This window comes from Limulus polyphemus, unplaced genomic scaffold (genome assembly GCF_000517525.1).
Source record: "Limulus polyphemus unplaced genomic scaffold, Limulus_polyphemus-2.1.2 Scaffold1919, whole genome shotgun sequence".
Classification (NCBI taxonomy): Eukaryota; Metazoa; Arthropoda; class Merostomata; order Xiphosura; family Limulidae; genus Limulus; species Limulus polyphemus.
In genome coordinates, this window is record NW_013667529.1 from 151,191 (window position 1) to 160,999 (window position 9,809).

General features: G+C 30.1%; 1 long non-coding RNA gene across 1 annotated transcript in view; it reads left to right on the forward strand.

Annotated features, from left to right (window-relative positions):
* The window catches only part of LOC111087240, a 61,750-nt gene extending 56,437 nt beyond the window's left edge, over positions 1-5,313 (forward strand). Inside the window, exons 2-3 of the long non-coding RNA XR_002611954.1 lie at positions 3,686-3,800; positions 5,028-5,313. This is a non-coding gene — a long non-coding RNA (uncharacterized LOC111087240). The remainder of the gene's footprint in view (positions 1-3,685; positions 3,801-5,027) is intronic.
* The last annotated feature ends 4,496 nt before the right edge of the window (positions 5,314-9,809 follow it).

Consider the following 9,809-nt stretch of genomic DNA (forward strand, 5'->3'; position numbering starts at 1 on the left):
TATATATATATATATATATATATATATATACACATATACACACACACACGTATATAATATAACCATGTACTTGTATATTTCTGCTTTCATAATCTGTAACTTATAAATATTAACCACCTTTTACATACTGAATCTCCTTAAGATTTAGTAAAGGGAAAGAAGTATATTCAATTATATCAAGTAAATTATAAATGCAGCTAAAATACATTGCCATCTAAACCTACACTTTTTATACAGAAATGGAAAAAAGTCAAATAAATAAAGGATCCTTTTGGGGGATATTAATGTACTACCTTTTCTTTCACTAAACAGCTAGTTAAATGAGTTCCTAACTCTCCAAAATTGAAAACAAACATATACTGTTACTTTGCTAACTCTTACATAACTTGATAACTGTTCAGTCTTAGTACTAAACAATTTCACCAATTCCTTAAGTTCTTAACTTGTCAGAGTTCTTAGTTTCATTTACACTTTGATTCATCCTGTTATTGTGCTTCACATATTCATTCCACTTTGTTGAGATCATGTATAAATAATTCCAGGCATAAGACTTTCCAAAGTTCTAAAAAGAATTGTAAATGTACTTCCTTACAACCACAGTAGTCACATACATGGAAATCTTTCCTTTGTACAACAATATCAAACAATTACATCCTGAATTTATATCTTTATAATAGTATGATTTTATTCCTTTAATGCCTTAATGATCATCAAAGTATTTGCTTCATGATTGTAAACAAGCTATATCCACACTGAATTGCATGACAACAAATTCATAACCAAAACAAGAGTAAAAACTAAGGCTAAATGGCACTGTTGTCTTAAAAAATAAGAATACAAATATTTCTTTTAAAAAAAGTAATTTAGCTCCAACAGTGAGTTTTCTAATCAGTTTTGAAAAATGTTCTTAATTCATTGTTTTACACTAACAATGCAGACAAACACTTTTTACAGTTAGATCCTCTTGTCCACACAAATATTATTTAAGATTTACAGCGGTGAAGTCATGGACATAATTTATCTAACTATACCAATATTTCAAAACCACATTTAGCTCTCTAGATGGACGACTCATGCTTCTTCTTTTTTAGCTGCCACACTTCAAAAAAGTGGGTGGGACATTACCATCCTCTCCCCTCCCAATAAATTATGTCTGTGAATTCTGGTATATGTGTGTGTGTGTATATATATATATATACACACACACAGCATTATACCATTCCACACATGCACATACAAAATAACCTACAAATGTTTTTAAAGATGTTTTTATAGGAAAACAGTATCAAGATACCTTAAATAATGCAATGGAAATAAAATCTGACAGTTGAGCAGGCCAAATGGCCATCAAATCTGTGTGCCTTAATTTGCATCATTGTGAAGCTCATTGCCATACCGACATCCTATGAACCCATTAATGCATGGCAGTGTTTGTGTCAGTATTGTAATCCATTTAACTTGCTAGTTGTAGTTGCCCATACTCGTCACTGTAGAGATACTTTACCAATCTATGTTGCTTTCATCACAGATGCACCTGCAGAGTGAGCCATTACTGCTTTCTCTTGTAAAGTCTGTTACAAACAACGGAAGCATTGCAGGTGTGACTGGCTCTCCCTTATATATTTACACACTCAAAACTTGGGAATGAGATTGTCTATCACTTGCATGTTCATTATGTATATTTGCCTATTTTTAGAAATGGAGTTAAGATGTTGGCAGGTCCTTTTTTATTTTGTATTTTTTATCCAACTCTGAAAATATATTTGTAAAATTATAATACAAAGATACAAAAGGATTTACTTAAACTTCTGATGTTATTATATACAATTGGAAATTCCTCTTGGAGACTACATTTATCTTAATTACAAGTAACATCCACTGAGGACTCAACTGTGATGTGTTTATTCTTGGCATCATGTAAGGATCTTGTTTGATAAATTTCCTTTGTAAATTATCTAATTTATAAATTTGTTTGAGTTATTCTTGATGATCCAACCCTTAGTAACTAAAAAATATCTAAGAATATTAAAAATATAGCTTACAACAATATGGTATTTGCTACTGAGCCAATCATCACTGTAGTGTCCAAACAATTAATTTACATTCTATTTTTACCTGTAAAATGTTTACATAATTTTCTGTAGATGGTAGTATTAACACCGAGTTTCTGAGTTAAGTAGAGCAGCTTTATTAAACCATTCCTGACCAAATACTTCTGGTAATGGATGAATCCTGCTGAAATTTTACCATAACAGGCCTTTTCTCAGTTGAATCTCGTAGTTTGCCAAGTTTTAAAAATGGCATCAAGATAAGTAAACAATTATTTAATCTTACACAGAACAATAGTCTTTGTTCAGCTAAAAGCTAACAAAGTTTATCAATGTCAGATAAAGAGGTTCAGTATGTTATGTTAAAAGGATTTTAGATCCTCACCATATAATTACATTCAATGTTGCCACATCCAATCATGCATTACCTGGCAACTGTGTCTTGGTAATAGCCATGCAGCATAGTTTTTATTGCAAAAGGATTCATCTTAAGGCTGTCGTGTTCAAAGTAGATCCTCTCATCTGCATGCTTTCTACAAGACATCTAGAATGGCTTAGAAGTACAGAGGAGATGGTGAAACTTGTTTTGAACTGATGAAATTTTAAACTCTTAAGAAAAACATAAACTTCTCACTTTAAGATAAGCTTAAAAATTCATATGTTTTTATATTAAATACATTTGGTTAGTGGAACTAAAAGGCTAACACATACCTGAATGGAAACTGAATGTGTTGATCCCCAAAGTCAGATTAAGAATTGTTTGTTTTAAAAATGGAAACAGTGCCAACCTTTTGATATTTTAACTTGTTAACAGCTTGCACAGTTTCAGATACTGTCAATGTTCAAATTCATACATAAGGTATGATAATTGGAAAGGAATAAAACAAAGTTTAAACTGTATCTATTTTTCTTTTAAAACTGGGCTAAAGCCATAACAAGATGTCCAGGTGCCTTTTTAGCAGAAGTATATAGTAATCCAGTTATGTTTCTTTATATTTTAAATAGAAATAATGAAACCAACTGGTATAAATTGAATTAAATTGTATAGGGTTCATATAAAACAGTTGGTGAGAAGTATGATTTTAGACATTCTGTTCAACCAACTTTTCTCCTCCTTCATATCAGTTCATACAAAAGTCCAGTTTGATATCAATAAAAAATGAGTATAATTTTTTTTTATATTTGATATCTTGATATTCCAGTTTTGAGTTTTGTTTTTTTTACATTTAGTTTCCTAATATTCTAATATGCTGACATTTTTAGATGAACCTACTTTTATTTCAAATGAGTAATGGAGAAATCACTTTTTACCTGAAACCAATTAACAAGTGTAATCACTTCAAAAACAATAAATATATAAAATAAAATAAGGGACATACAAACATATCAGGATAGTGATATTAAAGTTTTGTGCTCTGAATCATGTACACACAGTTAGGACTTGAAATATTTAGGGCAGAATAGTAACCTTTCCAAAACACATTCTTCCAAAAATATTCCTGGTTATTAGATTAACAGCTATCATATTGTAATAATTAGTAATCACACACAGAGTAAGAGGTATTTTCTTCATGAAAATATTGTATCATAGTGTTTGAACAGTGAATTAACTCTATCATATTTTTTTTCTTTTCTAGCCTTGAAATGCCACTGTGATAGTTGCAAAAAGGAGATGAACAACACATGCGAAACTGATGGAGTCTGTTTCACATCAATTGCTCTCACTGATAAAGGCACCATTTTTAGTTACAGGTGAACAAAAAATGTTTCTATTAGTTAAAAGTGTATAATTGGTTGCAGATTAAAAAATCAAATTTTCCCTTTTTAGTTTTGTTACATCAGTATTTTTTGCACATTGAATTATGGGTTAACAAGTAAAGTTTTTTGTCTTATATCAGAATTATATAGAATTAATGGTTTTAGATAAACCAGAATTATTGTTTTTGTTATATCATGGTTGGAATGATTATAAATGTAGTTCATCACAAGTTTTCCTTCTGACTATACAAAGTTTGTTGCAGAATTAATTAAAAGTCAACACAACTTTTTTTTTGGTGTAGTTTTTGTTTAAATATACATGTACATATTCTTTCAGAGCAAGTGAATGCTTGTGGCTCTCCAGACTTAAATATATTTAGCTTTGCTTCAACTTGAAATGGTATAAATTAAAATATGAAACATGTTTTCTCATACTGGCTAACTGTAACTTCAAGCTTTATCAATTCTCATGATCTCAGATGTCATCCAAAGGAGCTTAGCTTTATATGTTTTTAAATGTGGGAGACAGTTAGTGGGAAATTTATTCATGCACATTCCTATGTATGCTCTCATTGCAAGTTGCAGTTCTCAGCTGTTCTAATATGTTATTTTTTAGCTGATAAGAAAAAATATCTTTTATGTTAAAATTTTTATTTGATTATGTAACTTTGTTGTAGAATATAGGTAAACATAAGACATTTTCAGTTTTAGTATATCAGAACCTGTTAAAGATATGGTTATAAGTCATCACAATAAATTTTACATTTCAGTATGTTCTTTTGTAGAATTGTGTACAATTTTAAGAGCTTTTGTTTTTATTTTATTAAAGTTTTCTATCAGTTACATATATTTTAACATCATAAAAGGCTCATTAGTGTATCAACAAGATGTATTTATTTCAGTGACATTTGTACCATACATAAATGATTGTTTTTGACAAAAATGTAGTAAAGTGTAAGAATTTCTGGCAGTTTTGCATTTTACCTCAAATTTTTGCATAATATTTTAATTGACTTTCTACAAGTCTATTTGTTTTAGTTTTTTTTCTTTATATATCAATTTATGAAATCATCATAACAAAGTAGTTACTTTGTTATCATGCATAAATTAAACAACTTTCACAAATTAATTTATTCATTGTCAGTTGGTAATTATGTAGTTACGAAATCAATCAAATAAATAAAGAAATAAATCAAACTAATTTCTGGCCATTAATTTTAGGATAACAGAGATGTTGGCCTGATGGATATGGATTTATAAATGACTCCTTGTATAACCCTGTTGGCCATTGAGGGGAGAGATAACTGTCAAATATTCAACTATGAGAATCAAAGTTTTAACTCACAAAAACAAACAAAAAAAAACGTTTATGCTTGAAAGTTTCTGGAATTTCCAAGGAAGAGCAATTATTCTAAAATTTAGAACTTGGAAGGAATGAAGAGTTTTTATAAAAAACAAAAACTGTGTTGCATTTTAATATAAATTATTTAATAAATGAGGTTTTGTTTTGCAGTGGTGTTAGCAATTGAATATTTATAGCACATGCTTATACAGTTTATAAATCAGCTGTTTGTACTTTACTTTCAGCAGTTTGTTTTAACAAATTATGGCCTGAGTACGTTTTAACCCGCCTTAGATCTTTGGATACTGAAAAATAATGTAAATCGTTGGTAAATCAGAGCCATTAAAAACATTTAAAGATTAAAAAACATAACTACTGTTAGTTTTAAGTTAAATGTTTGTGTTTGGTATAATTTTATTTTACATTGTTTGAGCAACGAAGTACTGAATTAGCTACTGAATTATTTTTGGATTAAACAAAATAATAATTTTCCAACTTCATAACTGAAACGTAAACTTGGTTGCTTTGTGTGTAGTACACATACACACTAGAATGCAGTGATTGGTAGGTCAACGTTAACAAGACTTGTTTAACGCAGGTACTGGTTTGTAAAAAGTACTCACTCAACTAAGTATCAGTATGGTTTCCCATTACCGTGAAATCAGATGTTTTGAGGTTTTTTTTATCAGCTTGGAGACCGATAATAAACAGAAATAGCAAGAAGTGCCTGGTGGTCATACTGACAATTTTGTATGCTCTGAACTAAAAAGCTTGCGTGCACACAGTATTTTTATAAAAAAATTTTTTCGCATTATTATTATTATTATTATAAGTTCCAAAGTGTAAGGTTTTTTTTAAAGTTTCTTAGTAGAATGCAGGGATGTTAGAAAGAGAAGGATTATCCAACTGAATTAAGCTTAAGTAATCTCTCTCTGTGTACGATGTTTAGTATGAAACATATTCAACCTTGAATACTGATTTTAACAATAAACCAAAATGCCGGTGTATTCATGAGAAATAATATCTTAAAATCTCAACCGTAATAAGCGTTGAGTGTGTAGGAACTAGTGATTTGTGTGTAATTTTAACTTTTAATTCGAAAAATACCTTAGAATTGCAGTACGTATTAAACAACGCTCTACCTTATTACGTTGTGTGACTAGTGCGTGTGTGTATGTAACTGTGATAGTAAAGGAGAGGGAAATTTTCTTATAACTGAGACAATCACAATCAGAGCAAGTCAGTCTGTTTGGTTGTTTACAATAGTGTAGACTTAAAAAAAGTGTTACACGTAGGTGGTTAAAATCTTATTTTGCCCAGTTTGGGCGTTTTTACCGCATGTTTAGTCAGAGCTGTAACGAATTTGTCATTATATATATTTATTTTAATATCGGCGTTTGTTTAGATTAAATTTATACTTAGAAACACGCATAGCCTACACAGTTAAATATGTATTGCGAAACTCCTGCCTATTCTCCAAAGTTGTAGAAGATTCTCCAGAGTAAGAATCAACAATATATGTGTGTACGTAAACGCTTAAATTTGTATTGTTACGTGATCTGAAATTTCTAGAAAATCTCCACACTCCTATAAATATAACCAACGCGCCGCGTCAAAGGGGAGTATCTATTATTGGTTTGCTATAGTCAGTGTACTATAAATTTCGGAAGCTATAGCTGATTATTATAACGCTCATCAATCGAAAAACTTCAGATATTTGACCAGGAGCATTTACAAAGTTCGAACATTACAAATAATTTAACTTCAGTGGATTCTCCTCAGACATTAATATTTTTACGAAAACATTACCTAATGTCATCGGTGGAAACTCGATCTCTAATAGGCGTATGAACAGTGAAGACTACAGGGCTAGCTAGCTCCCTGTTAAGCAAATCGTACCTACATCAACTCGTAATTAACTTGCTCATTGTGAACCTTCTACAAGATATCAAGGAAGTTCCAGACTAGAAAGAAGACTTTATGTTGTTTGTAAGTTTGTGAAATTTTTGTTTATAAATCATTGTTTGTAATAACTATTTGTAATAATTGTTATTGTAAATTGTACTGTTGTGTGTATATAAAAATGTATTTGTGTTAAAAAAAGAAAACTACGTATCAATCTTGTTGGCAAACATCATAAACTGACTATATATCGGCTTTTACTTAACTGCTAAATCTAAAGTACAATTCAACTACTAAATTTGAAGTATCATTTAACTCCGTTACAGACCATTTGAAATTATAATATGTAACAGAGCGAACTGTGGAAAAAAATTATGGAACGAAAAATTTCGTTTAGTCGAGCGAACCATAGTTTAAAGATTAAGTTCAAAATCAAGCATTTTTATGTTGCATTTTGGTTTGTATTTGATGAAGATATTTAGGAGAAATGGTTTTTGCTGTTTTATCAGTTTCAACCGTAAAATTTGTTATATGGCTTGTTACAATAATTTTAGAAATATTGTTTTTTCCACATGTCTGAACAATTTTCATTTGTATTGTAACGTCCTCGTAACGTTCTTACTTTAATCGTTAAGTTTAAAAAAAATATGGTAAAAATGTATGTATTTAATGAAGATTCTTCTTATCAAATTAAATCAGTAATTCAAATTATTTGTTTAAGTTTTATGTTGAACTACTAAGGACGGGTTTAGGCCCAAAACTAGTCACCAAATACTATTTCTAAGGTGAAAAGTTTATTTGTAATGTTCTTCAGCTCGGTAACACGGCTTGTTTCTATAATGTCTGCATTAAACGACCTTAATTTAATGGAAGTGCTTGAGAACAAATTGAAATGGAAATTCGCGAGTGTATTTTATGAGAGTTGAATGAGCCACTAGAGACCGTAACGAATGAAGAACTTTCGCAGTCCCCCCACACACATTCAAGTATTGATTTGATTAATAAATCAGAGCTTCGAGCTTAGATAGAGCAGTGATTGTACACGTGTCTTAATGGATAATTCTATCAGTCTTAATTAAGAATCTCCTTACTTAATGGTGTACTCCTTCCGCTTCTTTACAGCGAAAGAGTTGTTACACCATTATAACTAAGCAAAAAAAAACAACATCTCATAATTACCTCCTCCTCCTCTCTATTCCTTTTTTGCTCTGTCCCTTATACGTGCACAAATTATTTTACTGGTTGTTTACTTGCTTCTTTAATTGGTTTGCACTTTGCATTTCATTTGATTTTTGAAGGATTATGCTACTAACGAATCTCCTGTAAAAGACAATTTTGAATTTTCTAATTAAATACGAAAGCTAAACTTTGTTAATAAGGTTTATTGTGCTAGCTCTGACATTGAGTTCTTGTATATATTAACATCCCTTTGGAAGAAGTAATACAATTAAGTGCAGACTTGATTTTTAATGACAATTCAAGTGTGATGTATTTCAAAATCTGTTTTTGAAATGAATGAATTTTACAACTAAGGAATGTTATTTTATGTTTAATGGTAATCTTTGTGATCAGATTTATGGTGTAGCTACGAGTTCCAAATTATCTTCTTCTCTAGCTGAGTTTTTACTTTGTTTTATGAAAAGTAGTGATTGGAGGATTGTCCACAGCTTTTGAAACAATTATCGAATGTATGTGTCTCCCAATGGATCAGTAAAAAGTTAAAATATGGGGCTCGATTGCCCTCAGTGAACATAGCACAGATAGCCCATTGTGTGGGTTTGTGTAAAAACAAAAACTTAAAGATATATTGAGGTCACTTTTATTGTTTTCCCGGACCCAGATTGTTTCTCTGTTTTGGATAATTTACATAGCAAGTATGAAACTATTAAATTTACTGTTGAACATCAGCAAGACTATTAGCTTGTAATTTTCGATATATTAGTTCATAGTTATAGTGGCAACTATGAATGTGAAGCTTACAATAAAATATAAATAATTGTTTATATTTTAATTTTACAGTTACATACGAACGTTGTTTAAGAAAAGCTTGGTTAAGATTTTAGATTATCTTGCCAAAAACCTGAAACACCTATGAATTTTTGCATAAAGAGCTTAGTAACATAAAGAAATTCGTGTGTAGTAACGTTTTCCTATCTATTTAATTGATAGAATAATTCTTGAATATTTGCAAACGGAAATTCACTAAACATCAACACACGAACTTCCTAAATGTTCAGTTTTTATCATCTTTTAAAAACAACAAAAATAACCATTCTCATCCTTGTCGAATTTATCTGCAAGTACAATTGAGATGTATTTTTAAACCAGGATGTCACCTACAATATTTCTTCAGATATAAATATTGTATTTAGCCATTGAAAACATAAATGAAGTATATCAATTTATCTAGCTTAATGTAAGCAAGGCTACGTCTGTCCCACTGACAGAAAACTGCTGTCACGAGTGGAAGAACATGCTAATTTAAGAATGCCGAATAACTATAAACACTACGTGAACCCAATGTAGTCGTCCATTAATATTTTTTGAAATATTTCTACAGGGGTCAGTGAAGAATAAAACCTTTGTATTAAAAAGATTGCTCTCTTATAAGCAGATTTCCCAATTTAACAAAGTTATAAATTGCTACATATGTTCTTCACGTAGAGTAATATACGTGGTTTATTACACGGGCAGCACAGTTATTTTTATTTGTTTACAGATAGAGTATATATATATATATATATATATATATATATATA